The 15,053-nt window shown below is 36.4% G+C and overlaps 1 pseudogene across 1 annotated transcript; it reads right to left on the reverse strand.

The window, feature by feature from the left end:
• Positions 1-8,828: 8,828 nt before the first annotated feature.
• On the reverse strand, positions 8,829-12,238 carry LOC306843010 (arrestin domain-containing protein 4-like; annotated as a pseudogene). Its single transcript has 5 exons — positions 12,231-12,238; positions 10,672-10,760; positions 9,452-9,698; positions 9,191-9,249; positions 8,829-8,959 (listed from the first exon to the last, which is right to left on the reverse strand). The product of its transcript is annotated as an arrestin domain-containing protein 4-like (transcript).
• Positions 12,239-15,053: the final 2,815 nt, after the last annotated feature.

Here is a 15,053-nt window from a genome sequence, read left to right on the forward strand (position 1 = left end):
CTCCAATTCTAACCATGTTTATGGCTTTTGCTTGATGCTTTTTCTTTGTTAAACATGCCTTTTATTTGACTTTTTCTTTAAATAATCATTTTAAATGAACAAAGTTTTGAATAGTTAAACACATCATAGTCAACACATCATACATTTATGTATGCAAATGCACCTTTTACAGGGTAATGAGGATGACATGCCACTTTAAAAGCCATTTCGAGAAACACCATTACACATCTCTTGATTAATTACATTGACGTCTAACTTACGGTATAAAGGCACTGGTGTTCCCCAGAGTTACAGTACATCCCGACTTCCTATCACCTTCACTTACTGATTGCCCTTGAGCAAGGCACCGAACCCCCAACTGCTCCCCGGGCGCCGCAGCATGGCTGCCCACTGCTCCGGGTGTGTGTTCACGGTGTGTGTGTGTGTGTGTGTGCATTTGTTCACTACTCACTGCTGTGTGTGTGCACTTGGATGGGTTAAACGCAGAGCACCAATTTCGAGTATGGGTCACCATACTTGACAATACGTCACGACTTTACTTTACTGAAGAGTAGAAATTGTACAGATTGATATTTGAGGGAATGACAAACTAACTGAGCCATTCAAATGATCAGTCCATCAAGGGTTTTCACAAAAAATAAAACAACAATATTCATTCATGTCCACATATTTCTGTTATTAAAAGAACACAGTATTACAATTTATTAATTAATTATGTTTATAAAGTGGAAGAAATAGCATTGTCTGATTAGTTTTATTCACTATATTGTAAGCAATTATATACATATTTGAAATTAATGTTGTTATGCGATGTCTTACAAACACCGGACCTTCGTTTCTTTACTTACGTACATACTGTAAACACAGAAAGACAAATTACAGAAGCTATAACTGCTCAAAATATAAATGATTTTTGTAGGTTTACTTGAGTGAATCTGGGTGACGTTTTGAAAACTAATCTTCTAAGTGCTTGCTCAATAATGGAATTTTGTAAAAAAAAAAAAAAATAGCAAATGATAAATTCCTCAATAATGTCTTAATTTTAGCTAAATGTTAAGTTTTTTATCATACAGTAACACATTTATAGATTTAATGACTGTCACAGAGAGTCTTGTGAGAATATTCAGACGGATTTAGAGGATGCGTGACCAAAGTGGACAGCCTATAAAGGATACGAAGTTGGATGGAGGTGAATTATTAAAGTAGCAAGGAGGCACTTAAACTCCTGTGTAGGAAAGTCACAATCTCCAAACGACTCCATAGCACTGGGTTTATATGAAAGGGATGTCGAGCCCTTAACATGCTCGTTTAGTAAAATATTTAGTCTAATCTGACAAAGTTTTCAGCCACCAGAAATAATGGACTGTAGTTTACATTTGACTTTTTATCCCAAAATCATGTCATTTTATCCCAAAGTCTTAGAAAAAAGCTTAGTACTAAACTATTTGAAAATAAATACAACAATAGTTCAGTCTTAGTGACGCTTAGTGACGATCTGTCATGTGCAAGCTATGCATTTATGTACATGTGCACAATGTGTTTTTGTGGTATTCCTCACGGGAGTATGTATGTGTTTGTGACCAATCATATAATGTCTATGCAGGAAAATATGAGAAGGTTGCAGATGTGAAGGACACACCTTTTCCATGGTAAGTAGTCATCCTTAATAGGTAGAGGCCTGTTTGTGAAATATGAGAGCCAAACAGGTATGTGACATTACTGTCATCCCCAGGGAGGCCGGCAGACTGATTTCAGTTCAGAGAGAACCTAGACAGGACTACAGAACTAAATAAAGTCTCAGATGGATGGAACTGAACTCCCACTAGAAAACCTGCAAGACAATGAGATTCCCTGTGCCCTCTGAGAAATGTTTACACGCTCTTCAAGCACATATACACACACATATATGAAATATATACAACATTACCCTTTCGTGACTGTGCAGTATTAAGGATATAAATAAAGTGATTGAAATGAATATGTTCTGAAGACTTGTTATTCATTTGCAAGATTGTTTGAAGATGCTTTATTGTATTAAATCTAATGTATTTATCTACTATAATTTAAAACATCAATGTAAAATGCAAAAAAAAGTTCTAAAGTTTTTTAGAGTATGACTATCTTTATTCTCTTGGCATTTTAGCAAGCTACAATAGCATTACATGCACTGTATATTTCATTCTAATATCATTAGAAAAGATTGTAATATGAGGATGATTAGAAAAGATTTTTAATGTGGCACTGTATCGTTTAGTTCTTTCCATGCCTTATTTTCATGGACTAAATCTCCTGGTTATTTGTCTGTTATATTACTAGCTCTGGGACCAAGTGAAATCCTTTTTTATGATTTTTTTGCCCAAAGCAATCACCGCATTGCTCTTGCATTAACTGGAAAATATTTAGTCCTCACAATATCAATGTTAAAGCACTCCAGGAGATAGGAAAAATAATAAATTGGAGGAAAATCTTGTTAACAAGGATAAGTTGGATTTCACATGAACAGATGTTTTCTGAGATGTTTGATTAATCTTGTCCACGTGTTTTATTTATTCATTTATTTATATCAATTTTCAAGAATAGTGCTTTGTTTTCATCCTCACCATGTTTATATAAAAAAAACCATACAAAAGATATTAAAAAAGTGAAAAATGGCAATAATAATGTCCGAAAAAGATAATATGAAATATTACATTATTATTATTAATAATAATAATAATGATAATATTAAGAAATAAAAAATAAAACTAAATTAATTATGCATTTGCACTCCCCTGGGCAGCTTTGGAGCTCATTTATTCCATTTTACTGGCTGTTCCCCTCAGGTCTAAGCTGCTTTCTCTTAGACTCATTGTCTCATTAGAAATCTTCTGAATTTCAGATGAAGCAATGATCCAAAAGCTCTGGAAAACAGAACAGATGAAACATAGTTTCATCCACCTGCCTTTTCATTAAAATGTGGGTGACTGTCATCTCCGAGTGCATTGCTTAGCCTTAATCTGCCTGCTTGAGCAAGAGCACTATACTTTTTCACACACCTAACTATATAATATTCCATGTAAATTTAAGCATCCAAGGCCCTGTAGCTTAGAGCGCTGCAGAACAGGGGGTTGCTGGGTTCATAAATGAATAAGAATCTCCAAATGAGTTTGCTGACCTCTTAAACTCCATGAAATTAATATAAGCAGACATCCTGGATGCTGCAGGGCTGCTGCAGAGCCTGGGGAAGATCACTTAAGATCTCAGAGTTTCCTGAAACTTTTATAAGCTGGCTTTTCAAGACACATTGTTGCATTTTATTGATGGTGGCAGGGAGCAATATGGAGGCAGATAAACCTTCAGTGACTTCACTTAACCCCTCATATAAGAACAGGGGAAATTCAGGCATCACAGCATGCGGCGTCCCCTGCTTTCCGACTGCTGAAAACGTAACTCTTCAACCCTGCGTCCTTGATTCCAGCACCCCACTTGCTTCCTCTAAGCCTGTGAAAACAAACACAGCTTTGGTGGAAGTGGTGGAACAAACAAAACAAAGGTGGAGGTGTTTTAGAGACCTGGCGTTTGATGGTTGACAGTCAGCTCATTTTCTTATCTGTCACAGACCCGGGGCTTCCAGCAGTTATCGGCACTGTAATGCTGAAACATAATGTTTGCCGAGTCTTTAGTCCACTCAGTTGGGATGATTTTTGCTAAGCCAGTGTATGGTGCCAAGCGAATTTTCATATCACACTTGAGTGGACAAAACAAATTATACAAATGTAAATAAAATGAGATTAAAGCCTGAGTGTAATGAAGCACTCCAACAACATAATTTACATGCATAGTGCATCTTTAAAAACTGTCAGCATGCTCTTCAGTAGCTTAGGTGGACAAGCTTTTTAATTGTTTGTTTTCTATATAAACGTGTTCAGTAAGCATCTTAAAGTGATAGTTCACAAAAAATGAAAATTCTGTCATTAATGAAAACCTAAGAAGATGCATGCTGTACAGTCTTCGTAAACATGTCTGAAGATTTCAACAGAGAGGATGACTTGCAATTTTTTGCCCAGCTTTACTTATTCGACCCAGAATATATAGACGATGAAATAAGAGAGATGGACGTTCTACATCAGAATGCCAACTCCTCTTGTTTTGAATCAACATCTCATCCCAATAATAATTTATGTGGTGAAATGTGTAATAATTTCCCTTAAATGTTCGTCTAGTGTGAACTTGTTCATTCATCTAGGCTAAAAGCTGCTTGCTTGTCTTTAGTGAGCCAATAAAATAAAATAAAATTTCAAATAAAGTAAAATTTCAGCTCAGAACAATAATTTGTTTCCAGTTATTACTTGTGTGAATTAGTCATGTGACGTGCATAATGTACATCCATACTGCAAAATAATCCCCTTCAGGGTGATTCAAGACCCCTAAGCTTTGTGTCAGGGCCCTGATCAGCCTGTCAGAATTTACAAAATGTAAAAATATGCAATATTCTAAATTTTACTGTAAAGTCTGCATTCCTTTAATTCAACTAAGAGATAGATCACGCTATCTATTATAACGTCTAAATGTTATGGAAGTAAATAGGTGTGTTTGACTTCATGCGCCACTGTATAGACTGATCGGCGTCTGACTTGAAGCAGTGCATGCCGGTAAGAAATTTTGTATATAAACATGTATTTTTATAACAGTAATAAATATTTTTATGTAAACCTAATACATTGTGCCATATGTTTATCAAAATAAAACTGACCCCACTTTATTTAAATTTTAAATAGCATGCTGAATCTTATTCCTGCAGACACATGTTGAATGAAAGTACTGAAAGAAAATATGAAAGAAATGAAGACAATCCTGAATAAAATTACCACTGCATTGCATCTTGCACATGTGTGCTGCATTTCAGATGCTGTTTTAAGTTCAAAGAAGTACTGATGCACTTCTTCTCTGAATGGGATATCGGTTTACTTCACTTGCCTGAATGCGAGAAACTGCTTAACAATACTGCCCTGGAGGCAACAGCAACTAGAGCTAGATTAATCTTAATGAGTGAATAAAGAGTCTGTTTTAAATCTATGGAATATACTGGTCTTGTTGTAGGGTGTGAAATTAATATGATATGAGGAACAGGAAATTGCATGATAAAGAATATAAAGTGGTAACAGGTTGCAAAGGTCTGGAGGTTAGTCACCGGTTAAGAATGCTTCCTTTTTAAATAAAACAAAATAAAACTGTGCAGTCTACAATAAAGCCATTAATATGGCCTGTTTTGAGGACACACAAACTTGTATGAATGATTCTTCTTGCCAAACCTTTAATATAATTTGCACACAAAACATGCTTAGTTTAATGGAAATTGTTTGATGTTTATGAATGGTTGAATTTTAGATTATAAAAAACAGTTTCCTGTGTTTCCATTTAGAAGAATTCAGCATAACTCCATATAGGAGTAACATAAAAAATATATGTTTTCAGATTAGCATTGCATTGCCAGATGTACATATCAAATTTAATCCAAAGGCAAATGATTATGAACCCAATTATCAAATGAAGAGCAACAGTAGATGGCAGACTCGACTTACTGAAAGCGACATTACGGTTGGGGTTCATATTTCTAAAAAAAAATTAGATCTTTGCCACAAGATATTATATTGACTCAGCCGTCTTCCAAGATTAAAGTCTTGTTTCAGTTTGCAATTATAAGAACTAAAATAAACCCCTCTGGATGAAGACATAAATATCGAACAGCTCAAAACAGTCCATATCAAACCCTGCCTCTGTTCATAGGAGTGAAAATGTTGCAGCGTTTTGTGACTTTCAGATCAATTGCTCTCTAACAGATGGACAAGGCATGAAATTAATGCTCTAATAACTTACTTCTGCCACATTCATAAATGATTTTAGTTTTTACAAAAGTGCACATTGTTTAAAAACATATTGATTCACACAAAATCTTTATGTAAAACTTTATTTTTGGAAGTGGCTTGGATTTTGTTTGGCATCTTAATGTTGAAAGTATTATGGGTTTAGCTGCTACATTCCACTGCGAAAAGCTCATTTGTGTTTGGCAGAAACACATTCATTACAAAATGTCAATGAGATACATGACTGAACTCAACAAAAAGTGTCTTCTGTTGACTGTACAGTATACTTGAGGAGAAGCATATGGGACATTGACCAAATAATAAGCAGTGCAGTGGATCATCTATTTATGCTAGGTTTTGAACAAAGATTTGCTGTAATGATATGACTCGTCTACATTAGTCCTCTCTGAACATATAAGGCGATAGAACTGTCTAGATCTGAGTCAAATTAAATTAAAGGAATGGTTGACCCAAAAATAAAAAGTCACTGAAAATGTACTTATCCTCAAGCCATCCAAGATGAAGATGAGTCTGTTTCTTCAACGGAACAGATTTGGAGACTTTTAGCATTACACTAGCTCACCAACGGATTCTCTGCAGTGAATGGGTGCCGTCAGAATGAGAGCCTAAACAGCTGATAAAAAATCTGAAGTGAAAAGCTGTGTCTTGGATGGCCTGGTGAGGAGTACGTTTTCAGCAAAATTTCATTTTTGGGTGAACTTTTCCTTTCAATCCCCATTCAACCAAACAAAAAGGCAAAATCCATATTCTAAAATCATTAAAGAAAGAGCAACGGTTATGTTTTATGTTGAACACTTAATTTAGAGTGAGAGAGGCCTGAATGTTACTGTAGCACAGAAGTTTACAACTATTAACATATAGGTTAACATCTTTCATTTTAGCTTAGTCTTCGTTTTTTTTTTTTTTTTAATCAATGACGCATTTCAGAGGGTAACAGCTGGCTGTGTGACGGCCACATGCTAAATAATTCACACTTCTTATAAATATTGCACATTCACACTCAAATAAAATCTCATCCGGGATATCTTTTTGGGTTCAGGGCACTCAGAGTTCAGAATACACTTTATGGGACTACTGAGACACAGCAAGTTCACTATTGTGCACTATTGTGAGGTAGGTTTTCACTGTATTTATGCATCATTTTTGCTCATTTGTGTGCAGTACTATATGTGGAAGTATGAAGTATGTGTGGAAAATGTATTGTACTTAATGTACTTTTTTTAAGATTGGTTGATGCTGATGTTTTTATTTGCTACCAAGTGGAAAGAGTATGACATTTTGTAAACTGATGTGACGTGCAGCACAGATTGTGAGCAAAAATTATTAGCTTTGTTCAATGTATGATGGTAACATTTCTGTTGCAAAATTTGTTATCTTGGATATCTGGTGAAACTTTTTTTCTGGTCAATTGATAGATCATTCTTTGTTTGAAAAAAAAATAAAAAATACACAACAGAATGCAGCAGCAACAACATCACAAATAGCCAGTTAATGTTTCTATATATAGAATGTGTATATATATAGAATATTTAATTTTAAAAATAAAGTATAACAGAAATTGTGAAATTTAGAAAGTGCAAGTGTGTAATTATAGTCAATTCAATAAAACCGAATATTTTGTGACTGTGAAAAGTGTAGAGTATATTTCTTTACAGTTGTGCACTTTTCTGAAACTCATTGTTGATGTTAATTTTAACATCAGTATCATATAAAGTGTATGTATCTCTGACACTGAATAAGGAACTATCTAGTTATGCCACTCTAATCTTTCCCATACAAACGAAAGGCCTCTGTTACAGGTGAGACTGTGAAGAGTTACTGATGAACATTTGTGCATCCAATACAGCTGTGCTGCTTCAGAATTAGATTTTTTTTTATGGCTGGGAGTTTCTGCTCATTACATTATACTCGCACTAAAAGTACTAAGACATTTTCATAAAAGTAAAAAGATCATTAGTTGTACAAAAAACTAAAATTTTATTAAGTTCTAATGTTCTGAAAAACAGTACAAATCCAGTTTACCCCATCTGGCTTGCTGCTTTCCAGTTGTTATTTTTAGGGATAATTTACCGGCTAGACATGATTAATCATTTTATATGCATATAAGTGCACCTACACTCTCAGAAAAAGTACACAATCTTTCACCGAGGTGGTACCTTTTCAAAAAGTAGTAATTTGTACCATTTAGGTACTGATATGTACCTTAAAGGTAATGAAATGCACCCATTAGGGATAACACACGTTATCCTTTTGAAAGGATCCAAGTGACAGCTTTTTTTTTTTCTTTTTTTTTTTCTCTCCTGAGAATGTGAAAATAACACCTTATAATATAAAGAGTGTATTGTGTCAGTGCTAAATAATTAAACAACCACAATATTCAGACATTATGATCACAAATTCCAAAAATGATCATTTTCTTTAAGCTATGACAGTAGGATCACATAGCCAGACTTTAGAAGTCTGGTCCACATTGCAGTTTTTTTTCTGGCCAGTAATCACTCAGTTAGATAATCTGTCCTGTTAGTGTGAATTAAAGATTTTTTTTTTTTTTTTTTTTTATGTGCAGTTTATAGACTGCTTTAAATAGTTGATATCACAATAACAGACAGAAAAGTACAGAAAAACAGCAGATAACCAGAATACGTTGCAAAGTGGACAAAACATAGTCTGGCTGTGTTTAACTACCGCTTTCAGAATTCTGACATGAGCTCATGATCAAAACAAACATTTCACCTGTAATCCATAAACAACATGGAAAAAAAAACAAAAAAAAAAACAATTGTAATCAAGGCACAAGGTGGTTCTTTGGTCTTCTCCACAATAGAAACATGGCTAAAAGCTTACTGTTCACTTGGGCAAATCTGCAATGTAAAAAAGGCATTATAATATGACATACTATTAAAAGCGTAACAGGAGGAGAGGAAGGATGAAGAAATTACCAACCTCTGAATAAGGAGGTGGCGGCTAGAGGCGGAACTGCTGAGCACAAGCGAATGCTGAGCCATCTAGCAGCCAGTCTGTTTGTGACTGGCAGGTTGAAGTTCTGTGCTCCTCAAACGGTTCCTCTGACATAGCCTCTGCATAGCTTGGAGGGGCTGTCAGGAAATATTACCATGATTAAAATCAAAGATGAAAATAAGTATATACCCAAATATAACAAACACCGTATGCCGCAATCATTCACTTTATTAATGATTTGACATAGAAGCTGAATTCACTGCCTCAAATCCACACCATAACTTCAGCTATGTTTGGAAGGGTAAATGTGGGGTATAGCAAGCTCATGTTCACAATGGAACGACTGGTAATGTCAAGACCTTTGGTACCGATCACCACTGGAAACTGCACTTCTAGATTTTTTAGTACCTGGTATCTGAACAATAACCTTGAACAAAGAAACAAGAACGATACAACCATTCACATAAAGGAGTTTTATACATGTAGCTTGTTAAAAATTTGCATTTGATGTCAATGAATCAACATTTTCCATAACTATACTATGTTTGTCAGAAAATAAAGCCTTGTGGCATTATGGATAATAAAAAAAAAGAAATCCATCAAATAATCATCATACAATTTGTACTCACTGCAAGCAAGTGTTCCACTCTCAGGATGTCTGAATTCAGAATGGAGGGAGAAACTGGAGGAATCTTCTATGTGTTTCCATTCCACCTGCTGGAAGTGTCAGGTGGCACTACATTTCCTCTAGAACTGGCAACCACCTGTTTGATGTTTTACCCTTGGCTGTATAGGTCTGTGTCTGGTATATCACTGCTTTTGGCACAACAAGACGAGATGAACGGTTCTCAATCAGAGCACAGATTGGGATTGATTCTCTTGGAGAAGAGATGAAAAAAAACGACGACAAAAAAAAAAAAAAAAAAAAAACTGACAGTCAGTGATGAGACCAGAAGCAACGATCCAGCAGCCAATCATTTTTCTTACAGGTTTGTGACACTGGAGACTACTATAACAGCAAATCTGAGTCAGAGGTCAGGAGGAAGTTCTCTAATGCAGTGCTTCTTTGCTTCAGATTTTGACAACTTGATGTTCAACGTAAAGTAATTAGCCTAATTATTTTGCCCTTCTATCTATGCACAATGATATGATTAGTTTGTTTTACCATTGTTTATCTCCAGCTCCGACTCCAGTTCAGAACATCTGAATATTTGGCCAGTTGAGGGCAACATTAATGTTCCAAGTACTTTTATTTAGTGTCAGTGTTGTAATATACAAATTAAAGTACAAATGAAAATAGCATGTACAACGCAACTTCCTGTCAAGGTAAGGAATAACCTCCTCTATGCAACCTGTTGAGAGTTCATGATCACTAGTCCCACCATTTACAATCACATCCCATCATTACAGGCCACACACTGGATTTTATGAGGAAATAATTTAAAACTGTTCAAAAAATGTTCTATAGAGTATAGTCTGTGTGTGTATAATATGTGCAACATCCACAGTGTTAGCTTTGTCATGTGACTTACAACATCAGCCGTGTTACTTTACTGCCATTCATAGGATAGTAAGTTATGCATTCAAACTTGTCCTTCCAAATACGCTTCACCTACTATTTTATGAATACCAGGAATTCAGACATACTACTCAATTCATATACTGTTTTTCTCTTACCATGTAGTAAAATAAGCATATTAAGATGTAAGGTTCAAGAAGGTAGCCCTTCAGAAGCAAAATGTGGAAATGAGTATGTGTGGGAAAACAGAAAGCGTTTTTGACATACTCACGATTAATGTTGGCACATTGACATCAATATGACTGATGATGCAAAGTTCTCTGCAAATACGTTGACTCTCATGGAATGGCCTTTTTAAAACTGCCTGGACCATGTAGTAAACACGGCCATGTTTTCCAGAGAAAGAAGAAACCAAAGGACTAGGAGACAAAAAAAATAAAAAATCAGTGCTCTGAATAAGAGGAACAAGATTTTATTTTGAGAGTCAGAACTGCAATTAATACAACATAACCTTTACAGCCTTTATGTCAGGCCTTAACACAATCTCAATTCTCAGTCTAAGGGTGCTTTCACATCTGTAGTTCAGTTCATTTGGTCCGGACCAAAGGCAAAAAATTATACATTGTAGCTATTTTTAGCCATTTTGGTTCCTTTTCACACTACACTGTTTGCTCTGGTCCGAACCAGCTGAAACAAACCAAAATTCAGTCACGTGACAACATCCGCTTCACTTGTTGGCTAGATGCGTCTTTGAACGCATTCCCTAAACTGCTTTTCGATTGGTCAGAAAGAGCTTGCGGGAAAATTCCAACGGTGCTCGCGGAAGTAAACAAAGACTCAGGAGTAATGTGCAGCAGACAGCACACTGCTAGTTTGAGGCTCCGCTCTTCCTCACAACCCCAAGTTTGTCCGCGACCTGCCATGCTAAACTGCAAACTGTCAACAAACACTTCCTGGTTTAGTCCAAATATGCGCAGTTCTTTTTGCAGTTGGGTCTGTTTGAGGTCAGATCGCGTTCTCACCACAAACGAACCGCTCCAGGGTTCGTTTGAAAGCGTGTCGAGACCACCTCTTCAAGGAGGTCTCGGTACGCTTGTTTGGTCCGCTTTTGGTGCACACCCGAGTGCGATTGCTGCTTTCTCACCTGCCCAAACGAACCGCACCAAGAGGGAAAACAAAGTCTAGTGCGATTCAACTGAGCTAAATGAGGCAGGTGTGAAAGCACCCTAAAACAATCTAAAATATAATATATATTTACTAGGGCAGCGCTGTGTAGAAAGCCCTCAGAAAGCAAATCTGAATTGACCAAGGGCGCCCTGGATCCGAGATGGTCCTCACTGCAGAACACAAGATCCAGGGGGCGAGGTTGGATCCAGATCCATCTCCTCCCACCTTACATATACCTAAACCTAACCATCTCCACCCCCTGATCCCTAAACCCACCCATCTCCACCCCTAAACCTACCCATCTCCACCCCCTAGATGTGGATCCAACCCCGCCCCCTGGGTCTTTGTTCTGCAGTGAGGGCCTACTGCTGCATCCTCTGAACTGGGCCCAGTCCTGTGCTTGGGATGGGCCTACTTAACATGCTAAAAATCAAACATTTGAACTTACCTTTGAGGTAGTTGCAGATCAAAAGGGATCTCATATGTGCCACAATCAAGGATGAGGTTTTGGGGACCTGATCAGATATTAATAAATCAAATTGTACTGCAATAATTAATGGGTTTGAAGGCATTCAACCCATGACACTTTAATCATCACAAATATTAATGAGTAAATGATGTTCTGCTTACATTTCTGACCTACCTGTTGCAACAAGTGTCTTGGATAAAGAGAGGCATTTCTTCTCTTCGGAACAGCGGGATCGTTTATGCATCCAACTCACCTGAGCATATCCCTTCAGTAATACGTTTATGGTTTTGACTGTGGTGGCTTCCGAGAGTTTGAGAGAAACATGTCCAGACACTACTTCACCAGAGGAGTAACCAACTCTCTGCTTGTGGTCAAGAATCACATCCAGTTATTTTACTTCAGTATGTGTCATCTTGGTTTCTGGAAAGTAAATACGAGTACATTTCATTTTGTTTGCCTCGTTGCAATCGTAAATTACACACACACACCAAACAGAAGGCTTATCTAATCTCATGTCCAACATTTCTGACTCGCCTGCTGTTTAGGTGATACTTTGGTTTAAAACAAATGACATTAAGTTACTATGTTTGCCAAAATCAATAAAACTTTATGAAGATGCGTCAACAATATCTAACAATGTTTAAAATACGCCACATAAATGAATAAACATTAGATAATTACTTCTCACAATGCTGTAGGCAGCAGCACACCCGCCATGCAATATGTGACTCAGGTTGTTTTTTGCAGGCCACACCCAGTGTTTATGTATGTCTTTCAGGCACTATCCCCTTCCATCTGGATGTTACTGTAATTCGATTAACTTTACAGTACAGAAACAGATAATCTAAAACATAAGGAAATAAAGGTTGGAGTTAAATAAATGTAACCCCTCTCAAAAAAAAAAAAGATTCGTTTTTTTATATTATTTAATAAATCTAATATTATAAATTATTACATATTACATTTAGATAATAAAGTACATTTATATAAAATTATTGAATATTTTTACTAACCGAATCCTCTCAAAAACTTGCATATGAGATGAAATTAGGCCAGTAGCACCGCCTATACTCCTTGTTTTGATTGGTCACTTTCTGACTCAAAGCCAATCAGATTGCTTGCTTTGGAGTTCATGCAGCCAAACAAGTGCGCTAAAATCTGGAAAGCTGTTGTGCTCTTCTTCAGAGAGGCGTTCTGACCCCTAGAAGAACTTTCCACAGAACTAATGAAAGGTTTGTTATTATGTCCCCATTCGTTCACAACACAAAAGTATATTTATTTAGCTGCATTGTTTCTGTCTTTATGCAATAAATACACTATGTTTGCTACTGTATTCATGTCCACCACTTTCTGTAAAGGTATCCATCACAAAGGAACAGAAGTTTCTGATGTATGCCAATCTTTTTGGGCACTGGCTTTACTTACAATGAAGTACCATAGTATGTATGTTACTGATATACAGTAATATACAGTGTTACTGATAAACATCCATGCATACAAGTGCAAAAATATATGTACATAGTTTTTAAAGTGACATAGATTGATTTGTTGGAATTAAATGGTTTACAAAACTTTTCAGTTGAGATCCAGGTAGCAAATAGCTCTCTTTTTGTACCGACAGGATACGTTGTTTGTTCTGTAATCTGTTTAGACCACCTCAACTCTCATACATACTTTGGATCAGCAAACATCTCCGACTTTGAGGATGTAAGAAGATATTTTTGAAGTGTCTTCTCTTTATCACCACCCAATGGTGAGTATGCAAACCTACAAGACACTGTCTGCTGCATTATGTTCTCACTACAGTATTAAAACATACAGCCATATATTCTCAAAAAAGTTAGAAATATATATTAGAATAATGAAAGGAATCCAGAGGTTTTTTCCAGCTTCATAATCCAAGCGTTTCCTTCCAGGTGCATCTCGAAAGATACTGCTTACCTGTTCTCTTTATCACCACCCAATGGTGAGTATACAAGCCTGCAAGACACTGACTGCTGCTTTTTGTTCTCTCTGTAGTAATAATACATACAATCATATATTCCAAAAAAGGTTAGACATACACATATTACATCTTAGAATAATGAAAGGAATCCAGAGCTTCATAATCCAAGCGTTTCCATCCAAGTGCATCTCAAAGATATTGCTTACCTATAGCCATATGAAATCATATTAATTTACTAAGTAAACAAATGCAATGAAAACAGGACTGTTAAACCATTCATAGTGATGGCACAAGAGAACTGCACCGAATGCGGTAGAAAGCAGTAACTGTTAGATGTACTGCATTGTTTAATAGGATTATTCAGCATGAGCGAAAAAGGGAGGTCAGAATCAGGTCATTGCATGAAATAATCTCAGTTACAGACGCCATCAGTACAGAAAATGTGAGGGTTTGCAGCTTACCTAGAGTGTATGCGAGATGTGTGTGTGTGTGGGGTGCATGGACTGCTGCAATCTCCCCTGTGGGCTAATAGATTCGAGATGACATGTTCTCCGCTTCCATGCTGAATGTTCAGTGAACTTTCTGGCACAGAGGCTGCCTCTAAAGTGGGTTCAACCAGAGGTTAATATAAACAAACAGCAGAAAATGGAGAGCCAGGGATTATTAAATGTTAGGATGACTGACAAATCCCTCATTGCCATTAGCCCCTGGCCTTCACCTATGCCCCGCTTTCCAAAAAATACTGTACCGTGGCTCAACAATTTTCTTTCTTTTTTTTTTTTGTTCTGACAGTGGCGTGTTTAGTGCCAGCTATTGGGGGCTGAAAATTTGTAATGTGTGGTCAGACTGTGAGTCACTTGACCAGAGAAAGCTTTTGCCAAAATGTCCCGTCGCAACGGATGAAAGATTGTGTGCACATATTTTAATAAGTTTATAAATATAAAGTGTTGGGAGGTGTTTATGGATGTGGCCGTCATCTAGCACATCATTTCTTGATGTAACTTTTCTCATTATGAATTATATTTAGTAGGCATGCCTGCACTTGACAGATTATTATTAATATATATTTTTTTCTGTTTTTGACAGTATAATATATTTTGGGTCCAGGGTACTAAACAATTATAAAGGTCA

Source organism: Barbus barbus, assembly GCF_936440315.1.
Source record: "Barbus barbus genome assembly, chromosome: 23".
Taxonomy (NCBI): Eukaryota; Metazoa; Chordata; class Actinopteri; order Cypriniformes; family Cyprinidae; genus Barbus; species Barbus barbus.